The sequence below is a fragment of the Jaculus jaculus genome, chromosome 6 (genome assembly GCF_020740685.1).
Source record: "Jaculus jaculus isolate mJacJac1 chromosome 6, mJacJac1.mat.Y.cur, whole genome shotgun sequence".
In the NCBI taxonomy this organism is placed as follows: domain Eukaryota; kingdom Metazoa; phylum Chordata; class Mammalia; order Rodentia; family Dipodidae; genus Jaculus; species Jaculus jaculus.
In genome coordinates, this window is record NC_059107.1 from 67,975,149 (window position 1) to 67,990,027 (window position 14,879).

The following is a 14,879-nucleotide window of genomic DNA, read 5'->3' on the forward strand; positions in this document are numbered from 1 at the left end:
GCCTTATGTTGTCCAGGAATTAATGTCCATCCTCTGCTCATGTTGTCATTTTCCCTGTCATCATGGAACTTCCCCCTTGAGTCTGTAAGCCAAAATAAACCTTTTTTTTCCCACAAGGGTCAGGTGATTTCTGCCAGCAATATGAACCTGATTACAACATAAAGTAGTATTGAGGAGTGAGATTGCTGCTAGATGCCTGACTGTGTGGTTTTGGCCTTTTGGAGCTGATTTTCAAGAGGAATATGGAAAGATTTGAAGCCTTGGCCCATGAGATACCTTGCAGTACTGTAAGTACAGCTTGATGGACTATTCTGGTGAGAGTTTAAAGACTTGAATGAATGCAGTAAGAACTATAACTGTGAGGTTTGGCTTGTGAGAGTAAGAAAGCACTTTGCTTGGACTGGGCTAGAAGCAGTTTGTGTGAGAGGCTTGCTGCTATGCCCATGTCCTGAGAAGTTGTGCAGGTTGCATTGTATAAAAATGGACTGGTGTGAGCAGAGGGTTATGCACAGAAAGGAATCTTTAGGCCAAAACTACTGTCTGTTCAGCTGCAATTGAGAAATTACAACCATTAAAACTGGGCCAGCTGATCTGAATTGGGACAACAGAAAAAAATGCAGTTCTTTGAAGGGGCCTGAATGCTGAAGAGGTGTCCTGGTGCTTTTTGCCCCCCTCCCAGGATTAACAAATTGGCATCCTACCTGGTATTATGGAGTATAATAAATGCAGGAAAGAGAGGGTCTTTGAGTTTGCAACACAGTCTTGTGTTTCAGAAATGGCCATGGGCAGCGTAAAGCATATTTGCTGGATGCCTGTATGGAGACCCAATGGTGCTGTGAGGATGAACTGTGGATTGCAGTGGAAACCCAGTGGAGATGCTGGGACAATGAAATGGCTGCTAAGGAGAGCTGCTGGCCCCCATGAAGCTTTCCAGGACTTTGAGTAGCCTAGCTGGAGGGGTGGAAGTGGAACTCCAGAGACTTGTTGCTGGTTAGAATTATAGGACTTGGAGACTTGTCACTGGCTAGAGTTGTTGGACTTGGAGCTACAGAGTTTGGTGTTTGCCCTGTTTAAATCATGTATTGCTTGAGTATTTCTTTGCTATGCCCAATGCCATCTTTTGCAGTGTGAATGTTTACTCTGTGCCATTATGGTTTTGGGGGGGATATTTTGGTATTATGGTTCAGTTAAAAGACATTGGACTATGGGAATGTCTTTGAACACCATTAGGATTGATAAAAACTAGGGACTTTAAGGTTGGATGAATGTATTTCATTTTACATCATGGATGGCTATCAGTTTATGGGGGCCAGGGATGGAATGTGGTGGTTTGATTCAGGTGTCCCCCATAAACTTAGGTATTCTGAATGCTAGTCTCTCCAGCTGATGGCAATTATGAATTAACACCTCCTGGAGGCAGTGTATTGTTAGAAGGTGGGCTTATGGGTATTATAGCTAGTGTCCCCTTGCCAGTAATTGGCCCACTCTTTTGTTCCTGTTATCCACCTTATGTTGACCAGGGGGTGATGTTCACCCTCTGCTCATGTCATTGTTTCCCCTGCCATCATGGAGCTGCCCCTCGAGTCTGTAAGCCAAAATAAACCTTTATTTCCCACAAGCTGCTCTTGATCAGGTGATTTCTGCCAGCGATGTGAACCTGACAACAAACACTTAGGAAATGCACCATATTTTACTATAGTCACTTTCCAGTGATTTTGCAAATGTGTGTGGCCATGTGATTCTAACCTGACTCATGAGATGAAATTGACATTGATAAATAGGAAAGATTTCAAGAATGACTTCTTTAAAACTACAAAGCTGGGCTGGAGAGATGGCTTAGCAGTTAAGGTGCTTGCTTGTGAAGCCTGAGGACTCATTTGACTCCTCAGGTCCCATGTGAGCCAGACAGTAACCAAGCACAATGTTGCACATGCGCACAAGGGGGCACAGGTGTATAGAGTTCAATTGCAGTGGCCCTGGCACACTAATTCTCTCTCTCTCTTTCTCTTTCCCATTCTCTCATTCTCACATAAAAATAGGCAGTCTGTTGGGCTTGCCTAAAAAAAAAAAAAAAAAAAGCTGTTTGGATTATTTCTCTTTCTCCTTTCCTCACCTCCCTACTTCCCTTTTTTTCTTCCCCCTCCCAATCTGTTCAGCTTTCAGATGGGACTGCAGGAACAAACTTGCTGTCTGGAAGCATGAGTGACCTAGAAGATACAATCACCATCCAAGAAGGTGGGAAGAATCATAGAAGCTTGGCATTCCCATGACTTTGTAGATTCATTGTATAGGTGTGGTAGTTTCAAGGTGACAGTTTAAATGTATGGCCCCATAGACTCAGGTGTTATGTTAAAATTGAGCTAGCAACTTTAGTCCCTATTAGACAGATCCCTGATGAAGGGGAATGTCACTAGGAGTGGATCTGAGTCCAGCCGGCCCTACTAGATGTGCTCAGAACAGTTTGAGATCTGGCAGTTCATGCATGCTGATGTTGGTGTCTGCTTGCTGCAATTTTGTCTCTTTGGATGTATGAAAGGGAGCCAGCTTCTTTTGCCATTGATGGTATTTCCCTAGATTCTGTAAGCCTAAAGTAAACCCCTTTCCTCCCGTAAGCTGTGTCTGGTTGGATATTTGTCTGAACAATGAGAAACTGACTACAACAATAGGTAAGGATTGTCAACTTTCAAATTTTCTCCATGTGAAATGCTAGACCTTTAGTTGTGCAAACTGTTATTAGCCTGAGCTTGTGTTGTATTCTGCAGAAGCTGACCCACACCTCCTATTTATCTATGATGCTTTCTACAATCTCTTACATAATTGTGATCTCTCACAAATCTGTAGAGAGCTGGAAGAGGCAGTGTGGATCACATAATCCATGCTTCTTGCTTGATAAGAGATAGGTCACAGGTGGCATGTGGCCGAGACCATGACATCATTATATCTGATGCTTGCACTAGATGCCCTGCAGCTACAGTGGCGGAGCATTCTTTTTATTCAGAAAGGCCTCATGTATCCCAGGCTTGCCTCAGACTTAATATGTTGCTGAGGATGGCCTTGAACTTTTATAAATATATATATGATCTGGTTTTTTTTTGTTTTTTTGTTTTTGAGGTAGAGTCTCACTCTAGCCCAGGCTGACTTGGAATTCAGTCTGTAATCTCAGGGTAGCCGTGAACTCATAGCAATCCTCTTACCTCTGCCTTCCTTCCAAGTGCTGGGATTAAAGGTGTGAGCCACCATGCCTAACTTTAAAAATATTTTATTCGGGCTGGAGAGATGGCTTAGTGGTTAAGCGCTTGCCTGTGAAGCCTAAGGACCCTGGTTCGAGGCTCGGTTCCCCAGGTCCCACGTTAGCCAGATGCACAAGGGGGCGCATGTGTCTGGAGTTCGTTTGCAGAGGCTGGAAGCCCTGGTACGCCCATTCTCTCTCTCTCTCTCTCCCTCTATCTGTCTTTCTCTCTGTGTCTGTTGCTCTCAAATAAATAAAAAAAAAAGTTTTAAAAAAATATTTTATTCATTTGTTTATTGTAAAGAGAAAGAGAGGGGGTGTGGGGGAGAAAGAGAAAGAGGGAGGGGGCCACAGGCCATCAGGCTTTGCGAGCAAGTGCCTTTAACTGCTGAGTCATCTCTTTAGCCCCTGACCTATAGTTTTTGAGCCTCCTGCCTTTATTTCTGAGTGGTGATATTACATTCATGTGCATCCTCACCTAGTTTATGGGGCTGGGCATAAAACCTAGGGCTTAGTGCATACTAATACTAGGCAAACACTCTACCAACTGAGCTACATCTCAAGCCTTTCCATTTTTTTGTTATTGTTTTAAGTTAGTATATAAAGTAAATGGGATTCATTACAGTATTTTCATATATGTGCCATTATGCTTTGTTCTAATTCTTTCCCCCTCCCCAACTGCTGCTCCTGTGTTCCTTGTTCCCCTCTAGCTGGTTTCTTTCTGCCCCATCTAGTGCCACATGCTTCTTTCATGGCATATTATTACCTTATCTTTACAGAGAGGAAACATTCTTCATGAAATAAGCTTCCAAGGCTGCAGAGATGGCGCAGTGGTTATGTGGGCTTCCTGAACAAGCATGAGGGCCTGAAGAGGCCTGAGACGGTCCAAGTTCAAATCTCCAGATCCCATGTAAAACATCTGGGTGTGGCCATGTGGTCCTGTAACTCCAGGAAAACCCAAGAATCAAAAATTGTCAGAATCCTGCAATCTGCAGAATCAGTAAAAGGAGTTTCTGGATCAAAACAAGAACAAGTGGACAGACCCACATCCCACTCTGGCCACTGCAGGTGAGGGTATGGGGTGCCACAAAGATATGTACATGTTCAAATTTATTTATTTATTTATTTATTTATTTATTTATTTATTTATTTAAGAGAGAGAGAATGAGAATGGGCATATCAGGACCTCCAGTCACTGCAAATGAACTTCAGATGCATGAACCACCTTATTCATCTGGCTTATGTGGGCTCTGAGGAGTCAAACCTGGGTCTCTAGGCTTTGCAGTTGAGTGCCTCAGCCATTAAGCCATCTCTCTAGCCACATACATGTTTATAAGCTACATGCATACATACAACACATTATTTACACACATACAGGCAAAAATTACCAAAATGAAAATAAAATAAGCTCCTAGAACCTGACTTTATAAGTACCACATTGTTGGGTGGGGGGTGCATTGGCAGAAGGGTTCTTGCATTGTCCTGTACAGGATGGAGAAGATGTATGTGAGTGCCTGTGAGGGCCACTGATGTGCTCTCCTTTTTCTTCAGACCAAAGTACACTTGAAAATGTAATGTGGACAAATACTTTTCCAATATCCAAGCACCCATCCCATGCTAATATTTTATTTCTCTGCTTCTGGGGAACAGCTTTGATATGCACATAGGAGCTTGTCATCCCTATGTCTGTTTCCTCCTGCATGAAGGAGGTTTACTGGGGCCTCTCCCCAGGCAGTCTCCTTCCCTCACCTAGGAGCCACAGCTTGCCACTGTCAACTCCAGAGCTGGTCCCTCTGGATTCTCCTTTTTCCCATGACTCAGAATTTAATTCTTTGGCAGAAGTACTTGTTAAATAGAAGCCAAATCTGCAGAGGTGGAGTCTGCAGTTGTCTTCTGGCCTGGCTCCTTGCACAGGATGTGTGGAGTCATGAAACAGACATTAGGTCTGGCAGGAGCAGAATCCCAATATTGTCTCAATTCTGTATTATGCCTATTTACATATCTTCTTCTGCATACAATCCTATTCTTGTATATTTGTGATTTGTAAGTTGTGTGTAGTAAAGCATGAAGTCTTGTTTCTATTGAGACAGGTTCTTGTTATGTAGTCCAGGCTGAACTCCAACTTGCTATCCTCCTGTCTCAGTCTCCAAGGTACTAGAATCACAAGTGTGCAACCTCTTGTTAAACTTGAAGAATTCTATTTTCAATACACACACACACACAGACACACACACACACACACACACACACACACACACACACACACACATGCAGAGAGAGAGAGAGAGAGAGAGAGAGAGAGAGAGAGAGAGAGAGAGAGAAAGAGAAAGAGAGATCAAAGTAGGAGCACAAGTCTATGACTTCATTTAAAATTGGTTACCTCCTTAAATGGTGGAGATAATCATGTAATGTAAATATGTCTGCCTCAGACAAATATTGTATGCTTTCTTTCATTTGTGCTTCCTAGATTCTATATAGTTATATAAAAATCATGCATACATATATAGAATGAAAGTAGAGTTGAAATTGTGTAGGAGAGCAAAAGGGACAAACAGAAGGAGGAAGAAAGGAAGTGAGGGAGGATAGAAGAATGGAAAGGAGAGGGACTTATGCTCAACATATGCCTGTCTGACAATTTAAAAAGTGAATAAATTAAAATTATAAGATATATTGACTTCCTCTCTAAAATCTTAGTTTCTATAGTAACTTTGGGGTTTTGGACTTTAGCATGAGTTGAGGCCAGGTTGAGTGGATAGTATGGCTGAAATGAGCTCACCCTGTGACTTACAAAGTGTTTGCTCTAGGTCAATGACTGAGGAGGGACAGGTACTGAGAATAGGTAGTCTGAAACTCTACGTGCTATATGGCTAATGGAGCCTAAATTCACTCAAAAACTTTGGAAGTTTCCAGCAGAAGATTTGCATCCCACATTGCTGTGGCTGGGGGTGTGTCACAGAGAACTTCAGGAAGACAAACTGGCAAGAGTAGAAACTGTGGAGGGCAGGTTATGTAAACTGTGCCCCATATAGTACTTTATTTCTAGTGCTAATATCCCTGCATCACAGACTAAACAAGATTTAAGGGAGAATGGCTTATTTTCATTCATGATTCTGGAGGTGCCAGGTCAAAAAAATCACTTTTGGTGATCTTTTGTTGGCATAACCTCGAGGTGGTAAATGGCATCACATGCTAATGGACAGGGACACTGATGTGCATGCTTATTTCTTCTGGTCTCTGTCCCTCCTCTTAAGGTCTCTAAAGACCTTACCTAATCCTAGTCATGGAAAGTATCACATTTAAACATCAAGGTTGGGTTAAAAGTCCTTAAAAACTGGAACATTAAATTTCAATCCAAGGAGCCTTAGAGATGCACTCAGAGCATGTCCAAGCTATGGCACCTTTGGGAGACGGAGCTCTGCTGCTCATTGCTGTAGTTTTTTTTTGGTCATTCTCCCTTGAAAATGCAGTTGAATCTACTTCAACAATAAATAAATTAATAATAATAATAATAATAATAATAATAAAATAATGCAGCACACACATTTAATCCATGCTATCTACTCAACTCTGTGTCTCCTTGGCCTCAAGTTCATGTTAAAATCTAACCCCCAATGTGACTGCTAAGTAAAGCATACAATTTATTACAGTTTCTGGGGGCTCATGATATGAACTTGTTAACATCAATCCTTACAGGGGAGCCATAGTCAAATAGCTGGCATATTGGGTTATGATGCATGGTACTTCTACAGAGTGGTAGGGGGCTGGTGGATGGATGCCGTAGGGAAAGAGAGAGAGAGGGGAGGGAGAGAAACAGACACAGAGAGAGGAGCAATTCATCACTCTTTTGTCCAAAGAGAGCCAGAGTTGATTGTCATGAGGCTGGACATGACTCCCTAGAAACCTTGTGGAGAGTGCCTCATTTTGGTAGACTTGGACTGCTAATCTTTTCTAGAATCTATTCCTTGCTCTCTATTTTAACAGTAATATGTAGAGGAGAGATTGTTTTCTTATCTTAGCTATATCCTGGTGACATTCCAGGAATTACTTTATTTTTTTTAGCAGTGGGTTCTCAAATTTCCTTCTATGACACCCCCTGCTGGAACTCTTCCCTGGAAATGGTTAATTCTAGTGTTTATGAATTCCTGACAAGTTCTTTCGAAGTAAGTGACTTTTCACTGTTGTTTACTCATTCTTACATAACTATTTTTGCAAATCATAACTTTTTTTTTCTGAAACCTGTAGCCTCATTTACAAGTCATGTGGGTATTGTGTACATATGAAAGTGTTTGTGCCTGTGTGAGCACACACTACATCAGGAGCTTGAATAAACCTCATTTGCATTCTTTACAGCATGAAGAGGCTGAGCCAGTGGCCTTGTCTTCAGTGACTTCAGTCTCCCAGCTAAGCATCAGCCTATTTTTCCAGCATCAGGGGATGCTTTATAGGCTTCAACCTGTTTCTCAGACATTGGCCTCATGTTTTATTTTGATTATTTTCTTTTAGTTTAATTTTTTAGTTGATATACAGAGATTTAGGTATCCATTATGTATTTTCAAATATAATTCATTTTAGTTCAATCTTATCCCACTTTCCCTCCCTGAATTACTCTCTCCCACTCAATATCCTCTCCTCTTCTGTTTACATGTCATATGTACCCTACCTCTGGTATCTTTGATATAATACCTTTTTGTGCAGTGGTCATTGGAGTCAACTTAAGGGTTGCAATAGTCTAAATATTTCTGGGATGAGTAAATAATGACAAATAGGCAATTGGGGGGAAAGCTTCCAGTAGATGTGAGCAGGTGTATAGAAGTAAGATGGAAGGGGTCTAAATGACTGCCAGGAGATTAGCTTCCTGCAAATACTGATCTTAGGGACAGGTAAAAGTTAAAAATGAGTGGACTGCTCTTAGATGACTCAGGGAAGCAGATTGTGTGTGGGAAGAGGGCTAGGTTCTACATGAATGCTGGGTAATGTTGTACAGTAGCCAGGGAAGGTGGGAATGTTGAAATGGAGGCAACCAGGACAGATGGCAGTCAGGAAGGAAGAGAGAGAGAGAGAGAGGAGAGAGAGAGAGAGAGAGAGAGAGAGAGAGAGAGAGAGCAGGTAAAGGGAACAGATGGGAAAGAGAGCAGTTTGCCAGACTAGCAGCCTCCCTATGAGGAAGTACTTGTGAATTTCCAGTCAAGAAGCCATAGGACTGAAATTAGAGATACTGTCCTGGTATTGAGGAAACAGGGCTTCTCTACTGAGTCAGGAGTATGTTGCAAAGTCAGTTCAGCATTTGGTGCCTGCTGGCAACCCTCAGGAAGCTAGGTCAGAATGGTGCTTTCCATAGGCTGGAGAGCTTAGATACTGTTATCAGTACAATTCCCTATCCTGGAGCCCAATTCTGTCTGTGAAGTGCTCATTAGTGGAGACCTGTGGCTTGTGACAGAAAGATTCTATCAAAGCCAACTTGGTATAATGGCTGGCAATATGAGGCTGCTCTGCTGCCTGAGCTCTTTCTTCCTTCCTTTGGGTTAGTAGCTTTAGTCATCCTGATGGGGCTCTGGACTTCCTTGTATGGTCACTGAAGTGCACTAGAGAGTGGTGCTGAACCACCTGACCTTTGGAGTTCCTACAGTATCTGTCTGGGCTGTTTTGGGCAGATTCCAAAGAGCAGACAAACAGAGTTGGGAGGGAAGAAAGCTCTTAAAATAGCCTCAGGCAGTTTTCCTTTAAAGCCTCACAAAAGCTTGGAAGCCTGAGAATAAACTTTTTTAAAAATTATTATTTTTTAATTTTTCTTTTTCTTTTTTGGTTTTTTGGGGTAGGGTTTCACTGTAGCCCAGGCTGACCTGGAATTCACTATGGAGTCTCAGGGTGGCCTCAAACTCACAGTGATCCTACCTCCGCCTTCTGAGTGCTGGGATTAAAGGCATGAGCCACCACACCCAGCTTTATTCTTTTATATTTTTTAATGCAATGAAATAGAATGGACTAGAATGGAAGATATGTTGAGTGCATCTTACTTAGTAAAATTAACTATTACTAGGCAGTACTTATTTTAGCCATGTGTCAAATAAAATCTGTTTTTCTGTATGATTTTGTTTTTTCTTTCTTGGTATTGTCTTGCTCCAGCCCAGGCTGACCTGGAATTAGACTCAGGCTGGCCTGGAACTTATAGCAGTCCTCCCACTTCAGCCTCCCAACTGCTGGGTGAGATTAGAGGCATGCACTACCATGTCTGGCTCAGTTTTTAATAGTTTAGTAAATAACATTTTAATAAAAAATGTTTAAGGAAAGGTATTTTGAAAGTTCTCTACTCGGTTAGAGACTGGCATATGTGCCCCCCCACCATCACTTTCTGTCTCATATCTCTCTCAATTTTTCTGTTCTTGTTGTTCATATACCTTCCTCCATTCTTCTGCAATGATGTCTCCTAATTATTTTATTGAGAAGAAGGCAAGATCCCAAAGGGCTCACTTTTTAAAAATTAACATTTAAGAAATTTTTATTGTTGTAAGCAGAGAAGCAGATGTTATATAAAACAGAATAAAGGTATCATCTAATGGTAAGCATGTAAACTTAGCATCTGGATATTATCTTAAGCTTTAGGTATCTCATTATTTTTTATTTTTTAAATGATCATTTCCTATGTTTTTATTTTTATTTATTTAATTGAGAGTGACAGACAGAGAAAGAGGCATATATATAGAGAGAATGGGCATGCCGGGGCCTCCAGCCACTGAAAACAAACTCCAGATGCATGCACCCCCTTGTGCATCTGGCTAACATGGGTCCTAGGGAATTGAACCTTGAACCAGGGTCCTTAGGCTTCACAGGCAAGCACTTAACTGCTAAGCCATCTCTCCAGCCCTCATTTTATTTTTAAATAATTAAAAAAAATTGTTTTGTACTAAGTGAATACAGTCGATACCATTGTTAGCCTCCTCCCTGTCCTCTCCCCTCCCCCTTGTTGGGGTATATGGGTCATGCATTGTGAGGTTAGCTCTCAGTTATGGGTAGGAGGAAATGTCTCTGTTTATTATGACCCGATGTGTGGCTCTGACATTCTTTCCACTCCCTCTTCCACAAATTTCCCTGAGCCATGTTGGGTTCAATTTACGTCTGCTTCAGTAATGAGGTGTTGGGAGCCTCTGTGTCTCTGGATATCTGACTTGGTAGGAGTTGATTGTTTTCTGTGTCCATCTCCTTCACCCATGTGCTGGTATCGGGTTCACCAAGAAAACAACACCTTTGCTTGTTTTGCCAATTATTCTTAGTTTCAGCTGGGGCCCTTTTGAGGTATGATGGGTTGGTTCTATCCTTAGGATCTGTGCCTATCTGAAAAAGAGAAGCAGATTCTCCAACAGAGAGTAAAGTTAGCACCAGATAAATGGGATAACCATTTTTTTAATAGAGAATTTAATAGTTGTAGGCCCTCTTGTAGCCCACAATTGGTAGTAACTTGATAATGGCTCATTTTTGGATCTGGTTTTGACTTGTTTCCCAGCTCCAGCTATGGGTTCTTTTCCACTGAGTGGATCAGTTAGCCAAATCAAGAGCAACTGGTTTCCCACCATGGCTGTGCACCACTATTGCACTTGTGTGAGCATCACGACAGGATATTTGCTGCTAAGTAGGTTAGACCATGAGTTGCTTGGACAGATATTGGTCATTTTCCCCAGTCGCCCATGGAGCATCTTCTGGCACTAGACATGCTGACTGTCTGGGGACCGACTCTCTTCCAGCTTCTAGCCATGTTACATGTCAACCACATATGGTGTCTTCAGCAGTCAGGTCTTACCACTAGCCTTTGGTGGGTCATCAAGTACTTTGAGAGAAATCTGTCATTCTTTTAGGAAACCTTGTAGGTCTCTCTGATTAAAAGCTCATTGTGGATGATAGCCACCTGCTGGTCCTGAGAGTTACAGCTCAGTGCCCATGAAGAGAAGGAAGAAATAGATAAGTAATATAAAAGAGTTAGAGAGAAGAGGGAGAGAAAGAGAGAGAGAGAGAGAGACAGTAGAAGATTAAGGTCAGTCTTCATTGTACCCTCTCCAGGGCCTTGTGACTCAGGTGTTCCTTTTAAGGGCCTGGTGAAGGTTCAACCATTTGGTCTGTCTTTTAGGATGTAGAATTTTATGGTACCATTGCTGTTTGGGTCCAGATTTGTGTCCCCCACCCCTCCCTTTCCCTCTCCTCCCTCCCTACCCACCCTGTTGTCTGGGTCCTCGAGATGCTTGCTGGGTATGTCGGCATCTTGGGTATTCAGGTTAGTTGCTGTAGACGAGTGAGACTATGCAGTGATTATCTTTCTGTGATTGGGTGAGTTCACTGAGAATGATCTGTTCAAGGTTCAACCATTTTTCAAAGGGCTCACTTTTGATGACAGACTGCAGGGTGGACAGGGCACAGTTTCATAAGGGAAAAGTCAGATTCATCTACGAGGCATGTATTTCTCATGGGCTTTACCCCCAAATGACGGCAGGCTTTTTAAGAATGAAGGGCTGATGAACCACTGGCCTCAGACCACTGACCTCAGTGGGCCATAAAACTTTCCTGAACTATAAGGGACATCTGTTACAAAGCAAGCTCTCAAAGATCTGGCCTCAAGAGCTATCAGGCCATCCAGACAGACAGTTAGTACACACAAGACCCCATTCTTCTCTTCAAAAGACTATCCCCCCCATCCCTATCCTATATATCTTTATTCTCCCCCACATTTAGATGCAACAGCAGTGGCAGTTTCATCCCAGGAGAGCTGCTGTCCCTAATAAAGAATAGTCTTGAGCCAGGCGTGGTGGTGTATGCCTTTAATCCCAGCACTCGGGAGGCAGAGGTAGGAGGATTGCCATGAGTTCAAGGCCACCGTGAGACTCCATAGTAAATTCCAGGTCAGCCTGGGCTGGAGTAAGACCCTACCTCGAAAAACCAAAAAAAAAAAAAAAAAAAAAAAAGTCTGTGCTGGCTTTCTCCTGCCCCCCTTTTTCTCATGTTGCTCTAGTCAATCCCGAATTATAATAGAGAATAGGAGACTTTGTTTAAAAAAAAATAATTTATTTATTTGTAAAGAGGGTGAGAGCAAGACAGTGAGAGAGAGAGAGAGAGAGAGAGGGAGAGAATGGGCATGCTAGGGACTCTTATCACTGCAAGTGAACTCCAGATGCGTGTACCACTGTGCATCTGGCTTTATATAGATACTGCGGAATCCAACACAAGCAATAAGAGTTTGAAAGCAAGTCCCTTTAGCCACTGAACAATCTCTCCAGCTCCAAGAATGCTCTTAACAAGGCTTCAGGATTGCATTGCAATCAGAAAAATGGTATATTTATACAACATTTTATATTTAATTATTCTTTAGACCTAACCTAATATATTAAAATTTACCCTAAGTAATTTGTTTCTATCTCACTTTACTGCCTTCTAAGTCAATGTTTCTCAGGGCATGATCTGAGGTTCACATCTGGCAGCCCCCAGCTTGGTGCTAAGCAGAACCTAAGCCCCGCCCCAAACCCTATCTCTCTCTGACTGCCTTTAAGAATCTCTGCCTTTGAGAATCTCTTGACCATTTCTGTCCTGATGATTGTGAATGAGCCAAAGCTTTTCAAAGAAAACTGAATCGTTAGGTAAGGGTAGTCACTGATAACTTTTCATATATTTATCCTCTTTTTCTTGGATACTTAGGAACATCTGACACTTGTATAATATGTGTAACCACATGATGGCACCAGACCTCTACTAAATGGGTTGTAGGCATGTCAGGTTAACATACCCTTGCAAATTACATGCTGACTCTGATTAACAGATTAGAAGAAAAAGCATAATTCCTCTAAAGCACATATGTAGGTGTTTAGGATATTATGACTTTTTACATGTTGTAACACAGTTTGCCTTCTCATATGCTTGCCTATTAAGCGTGAGGTCCTGGGTTCAATTTCCAACACCACAAAACAAAACAAGGAAATGAACAACCTCCCCCCGCCCCCAACACACACCAAACAAAAACTCAACTAATCTAAGAATTATGGAACACTAAGATTTATGGTGCCATCTATGAACTCAGCATTTTATTTATTTTTGAGGTAAGCACAACAGAGTGCCCCTTTTTGTGTGTGCGTGCGTGCATGCATGTGTGTGTGTGTGTGTGTGTGTGTATGAGAGAGAGAGAGAGAGAGAGAGAGAGAGAGAGAGAGAGAGAGAGAGAGAGAGAGAGGGAGAGAGAGAGAGAGAGAAAGGAAGGGGAGAGGAAGGATTGCTGCGCCAGGGCGTCCAGTCACTGCAATCGAACTCCAGATGCATGCACCACTCAATGTGCATGTGTGACCTTGCACATTGTGCATCTGGTTGCACACTTGCATCTGGCTTATGTGGGACCTGGAGAGTTAAAGATGGATCCTCAGGTTTCTTAGGCAAGTGCCTTAACCACTAAGCCATCTCTCCGGCCCTAAACTCAGTGTTTTAGAAAAGAAATCATCCTATTTAAAATTCAGAAAGTTGTAGTGAATGTTTCTGATATCCAAATAAGACAAAAAAGTTTATATTTTTTATTTCTATTTTCACCCACCCCTGTTTATCAATCACAATAAATTGCATATACTTAAAACTTATAAATTCATGTTTTACATTTTCATGTACATGCATATGTGTAAACATACACATGGACGCTTATGTGCATCAGTTCACATGTTCATGTGCATATGGAGGCTGGAGGTTGACATGGGGTGTCTTCCTCAGTAGCTCTCCATCTTATTCTTTGAAACAGGGTCTCTCACTGAGCATACAGCTCACTGATTATGCTAGCCTCACTATCCAGCCAGCAGTAAAGATCCTCCTGCCTTGGCCACTCTAGTGTTGGATTACAGGCATTTGACTCAGATGAGTGGGCTTGTAAGACACGTACTTCACCCACTGAGCCATCTCCTCAGCCATAATTGATGGGATCCTATAGATGTATGCACCAATGAGGTTTACAGTACAAGAAAATAAACCTGTCATCCTGAAAAGGTTTTCTGTGTACTCTCTTCTCTCTCAGCATGAAGACCTGCTTCCTGCCATACAGATTAGTTCACATTTTCTAAAATTGCCTTGGATTCTTAAAAAAAATTTTTTTTAAATTTATTTCAGAGTGGGGAGACAGAGAGAGAGAGAGAGAGAGAGAGAGAGAGAGAGAGAGAGAGAGAGGGAGAATGGGCATACCTGAGCTGCCACTGTGAAGAAACTCCAGATTCATGAGTACATATGACTTTAAGTGGGTACTGGGGAATTGAACCTATCAGTCTTTACAAGCAAGTGCCTTTAAACACAAAGCCATCTCTCCACTGAACATCTCTCCAACCTGATTTTTGTTGTTTTCAGCTTTCTGTACTCAGAGTTAGGATAGTGAGATTCATACATGTAACATTTCAGTAATTCACCCTCTTTATGCCATGCAGTTGTCCATGGAATGGATTTGTGATAATTTGTTTACTCATTGGTTGATAGATGCTCAGGTATTTCTAGGTATTAGTTGCAAATAAAGCTTCAATGAATACTAGTATTCAATGAATACTAGTCTTTATATAAGAATATAATATTATTTCTTTGGTGGAGAATCTGTGAGGGGAATAGGAGGGCTATATTGAAGGGATATGTTGAATTTTTATAGGAATCTTATATTAATTTG

General features: G+C 41.9%; 1 pseudogene; it reads right to left on the reverse strand.

Moving 5' to 3' along the window:
• Positions 1-8,057: 8,057 nt before the first annotated feature.
• LOC123461513 overlaps positions 8,058-14,879 on the reverse strand; it is a 29,406-nt pseudogene continuing 22,584 nt past the window's right edge.